This window comes from Dasypus novemcinctus, chromosome 13 (assembly GCF_030445035.2).
Source record: "Dasypus novemcinctus isolate mDasNov1 chromosome 13, mDasNov1.1.hap2, whole genome shotgun sequence".
NCBI lineage: Eukaryota > Metazoa > Chordata > Mammalia > Cingulata > Dasypodidae > Dasypus > Dasypus novemcinctus.
In genome coordinates, this window is record NC_080685.1 from 18,504,467 (window position 1) to 18,518,617 (window position 14,151).

General features: G+C 38.7%; 1 protein-coding gene and 1 pseudogene across 1 annotated transcript in view; one reads left to right on the forward strand and one right to left on the reverse strand.

The window, feature by feature from the left end:
- DISC1 (DISC1 scaffold protein) overlaps positions 1–14,151 on the reverse strand; it is a 373,484-nt gene that overhangs the window by 337,482 nt on the left and 21,851 nt on the right. The window lies entirely within an intron of this gene.
- On the forward strand, positions 1,329–2,216 carry LOC139436262 (ribosome production factor 2 homolog pseudogene; annotated as a pseudogene).

Below are 14,151 nucleotides of genomic sequence, written 5' to 3' on the forward strand. Positions count from 1 at the left end.
GTATTGTGAAGAAAATAGATTCAGAACAGAAAATAGATTCAGAACAGAAAATAGATTCAAAATTGTAGGAGCTGTAAATATTGGCAGACCCAAGCTGCCAGGTTTTCGTTGCTGTCCCAAGTGCATATAATATAAATGAACATTTGATTACAGAAGGTCTTAAAGAAAAAGGAAAAGATCTAAATCACTGTTTTGTTAGACAGAAGTTCTGTTTCGAAGGTTCAAGTGATTTGTTCTTTATCTGAAAGTGTTGGCAAATATCAAATTCCATAGATATGCATAAAAAATTGACCTCTGCAAGACTTATGTCCCTGGAGTAAGAGGAGACATTGTCAGCTATGGTACTGAGGGCTTTATTAGATTTCTAACTTTACAAAGCAAGTTTTTGTATATTTCCTTCCAGTTTCTTTCTCTTATAAAAACGTTTTCTATTTTTTTTCCTTCATTTTCAAATTATAAAACTAATGTGGGCATATGAACAATTGCAGGGTGGAAAAAAGCTTTTAAAACAGAAAAATTATCCATAGCTCTCCAACAGAAACAACCATAGGTAGTGTTTCAATCAGTATGTTTCTCATATCTCTAATTTCATTGGTGTCTCACATCAGCTCAGCAAGGTGGGCAGGTCAGGTGTCACTGTACCATTTAACGAAGAGGCAAATTGTCATGTTATGACAAACGTGACCCTGGAAAATCAGTAGGGAAAAGTTTCAGAATGACAAGTCCATTTTCCATTTTTAATTTCCACGATTGGGACCAACAGTTGCCATCCACCCCAAATAAAAATGTAATGAGATTCCACCACACCATAAGCAACCAAATCCTTCCACGGTCTTCCTAAAGAGGTGAAGTAAATTACCTGTGGTTACCAATGCAGTTGGCTGCACCTAAGTCAACTGATTCTCAGGAGCAGTTTCCTCCACCAAAATCCGCAAAGTTCAACCACAGGGCATTCTCTAAATGCTTCTGAGAGCTATCTGGGAAAAGGAGCAAACTTTAAAAGTTTAAATTTTAGCTTTCGTGTAGAAAATCCTTAAAGGAAAATTACCCAAAGGTAGAAAGTGAAAGGGAGGTGGTAAAGTTTAGCAGAAGTAAAAAATGAAGCAATAGACAAAACAGATGCTGTTGAGAGAAAAGACACTGGGCTTCAGGCAGGCAGAGTTATCCCAGACTGTCAGAGCAGCAGCAGCAAAGCCTGGAAGAGAGCACCTTGGAGGGATAACAAAGAAGCAAAGGAAGGACAGCTTCCGGTTCCACCTGTTCCCAGCGCAGGCTTATCTCTCATAGGGCGTCATGCACATGTGTCGCCGGCCTCGGGTTGGGGTAGCGATGGACGCTTTGGATCGAGTGATAAAGCCCAAAATGAAAAGGGCCAAGAGATTTCTTGAGAAGAGAAAACCAAAACGCAGTGAAAATATAAAAAATGCCATGCTGATTAAAGGGGGAAATGCAAATGCAACAGTGACCCAAGTACTTAGAGATGTGTATGCTCTGAAGTAACCATATGAAGTTCTGTCTGAAAAGAAAAATATTACAAGACCATTTGAGGCTCAGACATCACTGGAATTCTTTTCAAAGAAGTCAGATTGTTCTCTATTCATGTTTGGCTCCCATAATAAGAAGCGGCCACATAATCCAGTAATAGGTCGTATGTATGACTACCATGTGCTGGATATGATTGAATTAGGTATCAAGAAATTTGTTTCTCTGAAAGATATTAAGAACAGTAAATGTCCTGAGGGAATAAACCTATGTTCATATTTGCTGGTGATGATTTTGATGTGACTGAAGACTATAGGAAACTAAACAATCTTCTTATTGATTTCTTCAGAGGTCCCGCAGTATCAAATATCCACCTTGCTGGTTTAGAGTATGTTCCGCACTTCACAGCACTGAATGGGAAGATAGACTTTCAAAGCTATAAACTGCTGTTGAAGAAATCTGACTGCAGAACACCTCAAATTGAATTGGAAGAGATGGGCCCCTCATTGGATCTGGTTTTGAGGAGGACACACCTGGCATCAGATGACTTTTATAAGTTATCAATGAAAATGCCCAAAGCTCTCAAGCCAAAGAAGGAGAAAAATATCTCTCAGGACACTTTTGGTACAACTTATAGAAGGATTCATACGCAGAAGCAAGACCTAAGTAAACTACAAACCAGGAAAATGAAGGGGTTGAAAAGTGACCTGCAGAAAGAAGAACAGTAGATCAGGAGAATAAGTCAATAAGAATTAAAACAATTTGATGGAACCTAACCAACAACAACAACAAAAAAAAGAAGCAAAGGAAAACTGAATTCTGGGGTCTGAGAAGAACCCAGGTGTCTGGCAGAGACAGCCGGACATGGAGGGAGAAGTGGGGCCACTGAACCTAGATTGCTAGAGTCCAAATAAAGAAAATAATTCTGTGCTTCTACCTCAGACCAAGAAGGAGTAACTGGGACCAGACTGACTCTCCCATTTAAAACACCATAAAACAGGCAAAGCAAATGAAACAGCAGCTTGAAAGACACTGGACATCAGGCAACAATGGCAGTTAACCCTAACATTTGTGAATCACGCAAGATGATCCCTATTGAGAGTTTCCAGGCCAAACCACAGGAAGGAGGAACCTAAAAAGAGCCTGGTGGCTCTCTAGGTTGAGGAGAGGGAAATGACAGTCCATGAAAATCAAGACAGCTAGAGTTTGCAGGACAGAGTTACAGACAGAAGAGAGCCACACATAGAGAGAGCATGAATGATCTGCAAAGGATGCCCCTCAAGTATTGATCTGAGTAAAGATCAGCACATGCTTGTGAGGAAACTACACTCAGCAGAGGAAAGACACTTCCAAAAGGATTAGAGGCAACAGTGCCCTTGCCTAGTGCTCACAAAGAGCTAAGAATGATGTCTGTTTTCACCAAACAGACTGGAAAATTCATAGGGCTTTAGGTAGCATACATAGAAGGGCCTGACTGGATTATCATTGAAAGTGCAAACCAATCACCTGATCTAAAAACAAACAATGAAAGAGAAGCAGATATGGCTCAACAGATTGGGCTCCTATCTACCATATGGGAGCCCCTGGGTTTGCTTCCCAGGGCCTCCTTGTGAAGGCAAGCTGGCTCGCACCTGCAGAGAGCTGACAGCCTGTGCCCGTGGAGAGCTGACGGCCTACACCCATGGAGGGCTGGTGCAGCAAGATGACACAACAAAGGGAGACAAGCAGACACAGAAGAACATGCAGCGAATGGACACAGAGAGCAGACAACAAGCAAACAGCAAGGGGGGAGGGGATAAATAAATTTAAAAAATAAATCTTTAAAAAAAAAGAATGAAAGAAAAAAATAGATAAATTGGACTTCATGAAATTTAAAATATTTTTCACATTATATTGTCAAGAACATGAAAAGACAACCTATAGAATTTGAGAAGATACTTGGAACGCACATATCTGATAAGGGTTTTATATCCAGAATATAATAAAGAACTCTTACAACTCAAGAACAAAATGATAAACAACCCAAATCTTAATATGGGCAAAGGACTTGAATAGATATTTCTCTAAAGCAGATATACAAATGACCAAAAAGCACATGAAAAGATGCCCAACATCCTTTACCATTAGAGAAATGCAAATCAAAAACACAATGAGATACCATTTCATACCCCTAGAATGGTTAATATTAAAGAAAATGTAAAATACCAAATGTTGGAGAGGATGTGGAGAAATGGGAGCACTCACACATTGCTGATAGGAATATAAAATGGAGCAGCCACTGTGGAAGAAGACGGTTTGGTGGATCCTCAGAAAGTTAAACATAGACTACCATATTACTTGGCAATCCCACTTCTAGGTATATTATCCTAAAGAATTGAAAACAGGGACTTGAGTAGATATTTTTACACTAATATCCATGGCATCATTATTCATTATAGCCAAAAGATTGAAACAACACATGTCCATGAACTGATGTGTGATTCCACCTATGTGAATTAACTATCGTATGCAAACTTTTAAACTCAGAAAATAAAGTACAGATTACCAGTAATGAGATGGGGGAGGAGAATGCGGAGTTAATGCAAAAAAGGTTCAGGGTTTCTGCTTGGGCTGAAGAAAGAGTTTTGGTAATAGATGGTGTTTAAGGTAGCACAACATCATAAATGTAATTAATGCCACTGAACTGTGCCATTAATCTTGGGAGTGGTTGAGATGGGAAATTTATGTTGTATATATGTTATCCCAATTTTTTTTAAAAAAGAGAGAGATTAAAGACAAAAGAATAATAAAATGCAATACATGAGGGTGGGGGAAAGCCATAGAAAGGATGAGAGAAAAACTCCCTGTGCTGAATGGCAAAGTAAAGAGGAAGCACTAACAAAGAAAGAAAAATCAAAAGAATACAATGCAATGCATGCAAAGTAACCACGTCCATGGCAATAAAAATTAATTATGAGCAAAACTCATTTAAAAATAAACTCCCAGGGGAACTAATTACACTAAATGTTCTGGCAGTGACTTAAGTAGTAGTCATTTCTAAGTCACCCTTGGGTATAGGAAAGTCGCCACGTTCTATAGCTAACGGAGGCTGTTTCAGTGTCTTTCTCCTTCCAAACAATAAGCTTCTGTCAGGTTAGTGTTCTATCAAGCCTGTCAAATGCAACTTATTTTGTGTTAGGAGACAAGCTGGTACATTGTATAAAGGTCAAGTGGAAAACTGTCCCTTCCGCTACATCACTGTCATCAACTGCTAAAGGTCAATCCACCCAATACATTGCCGTGACGGAAAATAACTTTGTTTGTCTACTATGAAATTTTTTGAAAGTTCCTCTGTTATGAGCTTTCTGGTTTTTCTCTACTCCCAAAAATCATGAAAGTAAAGCATTCTAATGTATCCCAGCAGTTGCTAAGACAGTAACATAACTGCAGGCAAATGTGAACAGAAAAACACAGACAAGATTAAAAGATTACCTATATACACCCATAATTTCTAAATATTTTACTGGTGATTTTAATTGTCATGACCAACATTTATTCAGAATTATCTATAAGCCAAATACATAGCATGGACCATTTCCTTTAATTCTGCAAACAGCCCTATTATCCCATTCTACAAATGGGAAAATTGAAGCTTGGAAAGACGAAGTGATTTACCCAAGTCTATACAGTTTGTAAATGACAGCACCTGACTTTGTTGTCAGGTTTTTAATTATTTAACTTGAAAAGTATTAATATTTTATGATTCTATTAGTAGTAGTATCAATTCTCATTAACTTGATAGTGATAATAATCATCATGCATAGATAAGATGTACTTTGAACATTCCTTTGTCCACCCAACAACCATTTCTTAAGAGTCTACTTTGACCAGGCACTATGCTAAGTGTTTGGGATAAATATTAAAATTAGACAGGGTTTCTTTCTCTCCCCCAGGCAACTTAGAATTCAGTCAGGGGGACAGCCAATAGCTACATTACCACATATTATGTATGAGGATAGAGAAATGTGAGAGCACCCAAAAGAAATGACACTGAAACCAAGTCATGAGGGACTCATAGGATCTAAGATGGAGGAGAATGTTGAGTTCAAGCAGATGTGTAAGAGTATGTGAAAAGGCACACTGCCTCCAGGAATCACTGAAGGGCTAGAGGGAAAGCTGTTTGTGGCAAAGAAGGTATGGCAAGGATAAGGTGGAGAAGGTGTCGCTGTAGGCCAAGTTTAACATTTATCCTCAAAGACGTGCTAATGGTGGAAAGAGCTGAAGTAAGACAGGGACCTTATATGCATTGTAGAAAGACCAGCTATAATGTGAAAGATAAATTGGAGTGGGGCAAGAATGGAAGACTAGTGTGCTAATCCAGGCAAAAATCGATGAGAGCCTGGACAAGGGTGGTAGGAGTAGGGCTGAGACCTAAACAGAAAAAAGGGATATTTAGGAGGTGAAATCTACCAGCTTTAGTGGCCAATGTCCAGAGGGAGGTGAGTGTCCAGGACAAATTCCCAGTTTCCTTCTTGAGTTGTTGGGTTAAGGCTGGTGCCATTCATTGCAGAAGGAAATACTGCAAGGGCAGCTGGGCTGAGATGTAATGAAGACCAGGAATTTATAGAGGGATGGCAGGAAAAATACAGTTAGCCTTTGGATCATAGGTTGGACATTCTACACAGTATTACAGGAAACTAAAGTGATGCCACAAATTCAGGACTATTTTCTTATTAATGGAGCTATTTGACCATCTTAAAACAAGTGTAAAATAAAAACAATCCTCAGCACAAATAATGTTAACTACAGACCTTGGTTAGCAGCATTGCTTTAACATTGGTTCATCAATTGTAACAAATTTACCATACTCATGTAAGATGTCATTAATAGGGGAACATGTGGTTGGAGGAGGGGCTGGGTTATGTGGGAATCTCCAATACTTTCAATGTAACTTTTCTGTAATCTAAAACTTCTCCAAAAATAAAGTTTATTATTTAAAAAAAACAAAAAACACAGTCCTCAGGAGAAGATAAGCAGGCCAAATGAAGTAAGGAAGTCACAGAATTATCTGACAGACATATTTCCAGGATGGGTGGCCAAGCTAACTAACCCATAAAACTGAAAGGGGCTCAGTATGTGGCGTATATAGACTTTGGCAACCAGGAGATGGCTGAGGCAGTCTCTATTTTTCACTGCTGCTTATTTTACTACTCTGCTCTGCCCTACTCCTAACAAATGCCTTGCTGCCTTTAGCACTTTGGTCTATCTTTCCACCATGACAAATATGACCACAACAGATCACTGCAGTCCCTCATACCAGTGGCTCAGTGAGGCAAACAGCCAGCAAGAAGAGACAGGACTCACTTCACACTCCCCTGGTTGGTTCCAAACCTTATAAGGCTCCTGCTCCTTCCATCTGTGCACAGGACCCCAGTACCAGCACCAAGGCAGAGAAGAATGATTCCTCCTATAGCTTTCTACCTACCGCTCATGTGACGCCGTTAGGTCTACCTCCTTCCAAATGAAAACCTTGGTGAAACATTCACATATTTATGGTAGTTTGAGACTGTATGTACCCCAGAAAATCACACTCTCACAGCTGTAGGTGGAACCTTTTGAGGAGGTCACTTCAGTTAAGGGCATGCCCCAGCATGGGTCTTCATCCTCTTACTGGCATCCTTCATGAACAGGATGAATACAGAGAGGGAGAGACAGAGAGAAACCCACAGAAGCAGAGAGAGAGAGCCAGAAGCCAGAAGCTGAAGCAATGAAAGCCAGAAAAGAAGGGAGAGGCCAGCAGACATCACCATGTGCCCTGCCATGGGACAGAAGAGTCCTGGATCACCAGCAGCCAGTCTTCAGGGCGAAAGTATCACCTGATAATGCTCTAATCTGGACACTGTCATGACCTCAGAACTGCAAGCTTGCACGTTAATAAATCCCCACTGTAAAAGCCAACCCATTTCTGGTATATTGCAATTCAGCAGCCCAGCAGAGTAAAACAATATTTATATACCATAAAGATGTCTGTTTCCAATTCTTACAAAGTGCTCAAACTTCTCTACATAACTAAGGGAAATAAAATTGGGTCACAAATCATCTCCCAAAGACAAAGCCTCTTAGAACAGCTTATATATTCACTTCTTTCTCTAAGCCCCCAGATTCAGGAGTAGAAGCTGGATGAGCCAACAAGCAGAGAGAGCATACACATCTGGGAGAGCTCCACACAAACAGCAAGGCAGGAGACCGAGCACAGAAGCTTGCTAAACCTGGAGGGAACAGCAACTCAAGGTTTCCTTCTGTCGTGCCTCTCAGTCATCTAGAATGTGCTGGTCGTGTATTTGTTGTCAGTTTTTTATTGGAAGGGATGCAGGATTTAATTAAGTGACTAGACAGTTTAGAAAAACAAATCAGCTGCCCAGTGATGCTCAAGGATGCTGAAGGAGCAGGGGCGCCATATCATTGCCATTGTGTAGAGGAAATGGATGTCATGTTTTTAACTGACCATTTGAAATGGAAAAATTAAATTATTACCTGGGAATTCCACCCTAATCCTCTCTGGCCATGAAGTTGCATATCACAAAAGAGCAGAGGCCCACAGAAAAATGCCCAGAGCACAAAATGTCTTTCCATCTCTCCTTGTCTCCCTCAGTCTTGTCTTTCGTACTGTTTTTTTTTTTTTCCCTTCCACCCTCCAAACAAGGATAACCCAATTCTTTCAAAGCCCAACCTGAGTTTCAATTTCCTTTCTCAATGTCACCTAATATCATGCAATAGGGCAGCAGACAAAGAATTAGAGACTCAAGGTCATGACATTTAGACAGCAGAGAAGAAAAGCAGTTTACCATAGGAAGTTGAGAAGAATAGTCCAGCTTTAAATACTTCATTACAATTTGCATGTTTATATAAATACATATAACTTTGTTATTTCCAAATTTTTTAAAACTCAAAAGAAATCAGGCTATGTGCAAATAAGCTGTTTCTGCCAAACGGAAAATAAGAAGCCAAATCATTTTATCTTATTTTCTGCATGTACTGATGCTAACTCCTGGCAGAGAGACTCTTAAGAGGCATCCGCACTTTACATAGTGTTTTCTGACATGTTGCAGCTGGGAGAAGAGGGAGGGGAGAGGACAAAGAAAGAAAAGGGAACAAATAATTCTTCAACATCTGTACATCAGACAGCATGCAGACACCTCCCATACTTTATTAGTACATTTGACCTTCCAGTCACACAGCAAGACAAGTATTACGATTTCAGGTTCATCTAGGGGCAACCTGGTGCCCAGAGAAAGGCAGCGGAACCTAAGGGGCTGGCCAGCCTGGCCCTCGTCTCTGCAGCCAGCCCCCAGGACTCCTCACTCTGCCATGAGCTGCAGAAATGCTTATTCAGCATTTCACGACTCGTATGTAAATTCATCCCTCAACCTAAAAAAACACCCCCGGAAATTTCAAACTAAATACATAAATTAATAAACACTTTTTAAAAATAGACTTAAAAAAAAGTCACAGCTCACAAAGCTGTTTTTTTAAGTCCTACTGTCCCAAGTTGAATAAGGCTTAATTATTTCTAATGGTCACTTTGGGCAGAAATGTAAGAGTTAAATCTATCAAGTGAATTCATCAGTCAAGTCAATGACAAGCTGTGGTCTCCAATCAGCCCCATATTATATCTATATAGTAACCAGCTGATGGATTCAATTGCTCCTGAGTCTAACACAAAAAGCTCTCTAGACACTGCCACAGTCAGAGACAAATCAAATGTTACTTTGCTTCCTTGGGAAGATTAGAACAAAAGTCTCTGGGAAATCCATAAGGGAGGGCAACTTGAAGCTAAGATATGAGATAGAGGGTTTTGGAGGGAAAGGATTGTCTCTAACACACTGCTGCTTCCCATTGCCCGGCAGAACTTGGAAACAGGAGGCAATCAATTTATGCCTCTTGACTACCTGAATAACCTCTGCAAAAAATGTTTTCCTTTAAATCTTCTTTGTATATTTTTGACCTCTCTCTTTTTTTGAAATTGTTTTCTTATTTATAGGTTGCTTTTTTTGGTTTGTTTTCTGATTATTGAAATTTTCTTCATTAGAGAAGTTATGAGCTTAAAAAACAAGCATGCACAATGTGCAGAATTTCCATACATCACCCCTCCACCAACACCTTACATTGTTGTGGAGTATTTGTTACAGATTATAAAAGAACGTAATCAGACTATTACCACTAACTATGGTCCCTAGTATACACTTGGTATATTTTTTCCATACAACCCCTCTTGTTAACACCATGTATTAGTATTGTAGCTTTGTTATAGCTCATGAGAGAACACTCTCATATTTGCACTATTAACCACGGTCCATCTTCCACCACATGATTCACTATGTTGTTCAGCATCATGCCTTGTACATTCTATCCAAAGTGTACACTCAGTGGCTCTCACTTTCATCACAGAGTTGTACTCATCACCCCAGTAAACCATTGAATGTTTCATTGATATAGTACCTTCTTTGAAATTGATACAAGAATATTACAATATTGATGTTCACTATAGTCCAAAAGTTACATTAATTCTATTTTCTCATGTATGACTATATTCTTACCACCTTGTAATAGTGATGTATATTTATTCAGTTCATAAAATAATATTCTTGTATTTCTATTATTAACCACAGTCTTCACCCACCTCCAGGTTTTCAATATTATTCAGTCGCTAAACTGTTCTCTGGCTTTCTTTCAATTGACATTTACATCCCTAGACTACCCTTACGGACACAATCCCATTTATAAACCAGGCATGTTACTTATACTCACTCTTATGTGTTACCATTAACATTATCCATTTCCATACTTTCATAGTCAAGCTAATTGAAAATTTTACATACATTAAGCATCAGTATCCATTCTCAGCCCTCATCCTGTCTCCTAGTAATCTATAGAATAGGTTTTAACTCCATGTGCTTATTCATCGTATTTAGTTCATATTAATGAGACCATAAAATATTTGTCCTTTTGTCTGGCTTACTTCTCTCAGCATAATGTCCTTCATCCATGTTGTCATATGTGTCCCAATTTCACTTCTTCTTACAGCAGCACAGTATCCACTATATGTATATATCACATTTCGTTTATGCATTCATTGGTTAATGGACACTTGGATTGTTTCCATCTTTTGGCAATTGTGAATAATGCCACTATGATCATCAATGTGCAAATGTCTGTTCATATCACTGTTTTCAGTTCTTCTGGATATATTCCTAGTAAAGGGATTGTGGGATCATACAGCATTTCTATATTTAGCTTCCTGAGGAACAGCCAGATTGTATTCAATAAAGTCTGCACCATTCTACATACCCACCAACAGTGAAGGAGTGTTCCTGTTTCTCCACATCCTCTCCAGCACTTGCTGTTTTCTGTTTATTTTAAGATAATGACCATTCTGTGAGATGTGAGATGATATCTCATTGTAGTTCTGATTTGCATTTCCTTAATAGCTAGTGATATTGAACATTTTTTCATGTGCTTTTTCACCATTTGTATTTCCTCTTGGGAGAAATGCCTATTTAAGTCTTTTGCCCATTTTTTAATTGGATTGCTTGCTCTTTTATTGTTGAGTTGTATGACCGTTTTATGTGGCAAGGAAATCAAACTCTTATTGGATATGTGGTTTCCAAATATTTTCTCTGATTGAGTGGGTTGCCTTTTCACCTCATTGACAAAGTCCTTTGAAGAACAAAAGTGTTTAAGTTTGAGGAAGTCCCATTTATCCATTTTTTGTTTCATTGCTTATGCTTTCATTGTAAGGTCTAAGAAACCACCACATACCACCAGGTCTTGAAGATATTTCTCTACATTTTCTTCTAGGAGTTTTATGGATCTCACTTTTATATTTAGGTCTTAGATCCATTTTGCGTTAATTTTTGTATAAGGTGTGAGGTAGGGGTCCTCTTTATTTCTTTGGATATGGATATCCAGTTCTCCCAGCACCCTTTGTTGAAAATGCTGTTCTGCTCCAACTGGGAGGGTTTGACAGCCTTATCAAAAATCACTTGACCAGAGATGTGATGGTATGTTTCTGAACCATCACTTTGGCTCCATTGGTCCACATGTCTATCTTTATGCCAGTTCCATGCTATTTTTACCACTTAGCTAGGTCATGTAATCAAAGTCCAGAAGTGAGAGTCCTTCAACTTTGTTCTTCCTTTTTAAGATGTTTTTGTCTCTTTGGGGGCCCTTACTCTTCCAAATAAATTTGATAATTGGGTTTTCCTTTTTTAAAAAAAAAAAAAGGCTGTTGTAATTTTTATCAGGATTGCACTGAATCTGTATATCATTTTATGTAGAATTGACATCTTAATGGTACTTAGTCTTCCCATCCATGAACACAGAACATTCTTCCATTTATTTAGGTCTCCAATTTCTTTTAGCAATGAATTGTAGTTTTCTGAATACAAGTGTTTGACATCCTTACTTAGATGTATTCTTAAATATTTGATTCTTTTTGTTACTATCATAAATGAAATTTTTTCCTAACTTCCACCTCAGATTGCTCATTACTACTATATATAAACACTACTATTTTTACATATTTATCCTGTTTCCCGCCACTCTGCTGAATTCATTTATTAGCTCTAGTAGCTTTGTTGAAGTGGTTTCGGGATTTTCTAGGTATAGGATCATAACTGCAAATAGAAAAAGTTTTACTTCTTCTTTTCCAATTTGGACACTTCTATTTCTTTTTCTTACCTAATTGCCCTAGCTAGAACCTCTAGCTTTATAGCGAATAACAGGGGTTTTAGTGAGCATCATTGTCTTGTTCCCAATCTCAACAGGAAAGCTTTCAGTCTTTCACCATTGAGTACAATGTTAGCTATAGGTTTTTTATATATGCCCAGTATCATGTTGAGAAAGTTTCCTTTGATTCCTATCTTTTGGAGTGTTTTTATCAAGAAAGGATGTTGGATTTTTTCAAATGCCTTTTCAGCGTGAATCAGGATGATCATGTGACTTTCTTCTTTGGTTTACCAATGTGGTGTATTACACTGATTGATTTTCTTGTGTTGAATCACCATTGTATGCCTGGTATAAAACCCTCTTGATGATAATGAATAATTCTTTTAATGTGTTGTTGAATTTGATTTATGATAGTTTGTTGAGGATTTTTCCATCTGTATTCATTGGGAAAATGAGTCTGCAATTTTCTTTTTTCATAATATCTTTATCTGGCTTTGGTATTAGGATGAATTTGGTGGCATTCCTTCCTGTTCAAACTTTGGAAGTGAATCTGGTACTGAATCTTCTTTGAATGCTTGCTAGAATTCACCTGTAAAGCCATCTTGTCCAGGGCTTTTCATTTTAGGGAGCTGCTTGATGAGTTTTCAATCTCTTTGCTTGTGACTGGGTCATTGAGATCTTCTATTTCTCCTAGGAGCAGTGTAGGTAGTTTGTATGCTCCTAGGAATTTTTCCATTCCATCTACATTGTCTAGTTTGTTGGCATGCAATTGTTCATAGGATCCTCTTATGATCCCTTTTTTTTCCAGTGGGATTAATAGTAATGTTCCCATTTACATATCTGATTTTATGTATTTGTATATTCAATCATTTTTTTCTTTGTCATTCTAGCTAAGGGTCTGTCGATTTTATTGATCTTGAAGAACCAGCTTTTGGCTTTGTTGATTCTATTAGGTTTTGTTTGTTTGTTCTCAATTTCATTTATTTCTGCTCTGATCTTTGTTATTTCATTCCTTCTGCTTGCTTTGGGAATAATTTGCTCTTCTTTTTCTAGTTCCTCCAGCTGTGTAGCGAGCTTGTTGATTTTAGCTCTTTCTTTTATATATATATACATATATATATAATTTCACTTATTTCATCCCATTGTGCTTTTATATCCCTGTACTTATTGGATCTGTGCTTTTTCCCTCCTCCCCCTTCCCTGCTCTGCTGTTTTTGCTGTTTGTGTCCATGCGCTGTGTGATCTTCTGTATCTATTTCTCTTTTTGTCTTCTCTTCTCCTCCTTCTCCTCTAGGATTCACCAGGATTTGATCCTGGGGACCTCTGATATGGACAGAGGTTCCCTGTCAATTGTGCCACCTCAGTTCCTGGTCTCTGCTGCACTTCACCTTCACTCACCCCTTCATCCCTATTTTGTTGCATCATCATCTTGCTGTGTGACTCACTTGTGCAGGCACTGGCTCGCCATGCAGGCACTGGTTTGCCAGCGGGCACTGGCTAACCATGTGGGCACTCAACTCACCACACAGGCATTTGGCTCACTACAAGGGCACTCAGCTCGCTAGGCAGTCACTGGCTCACCATGCAGGCACTCTTTCTCTTCTTCTTTTTCACCAGGAGGCCCCAGGGATTGAACCCAGGTCATCCCATAAGATAAGTGGAGGCCTTATCACTTGAGTCACATCCACTTCCCTCTTTCTGCCTTTTTAATGTAAGCATTAAGGGCCATAAATTTCCTTCTCAGCTCTGTTTTCACTGCATCCCATAGGTTCTGATAAATTTGCTCTTGTGTTCATTCATCTCAAGATATTGGTTGCTTCCTCTTGCAATTTCTTCTTTGACCCACTGATTAATTATAAGTGTGTTGTTTAATCTCCATATATTTGTGAATTTTCCCTTCTTCTGCTGTTGTTGATTTTCAGCTTTATTCCATCATGATCAGAGAAAGTTCTTTTTATAATT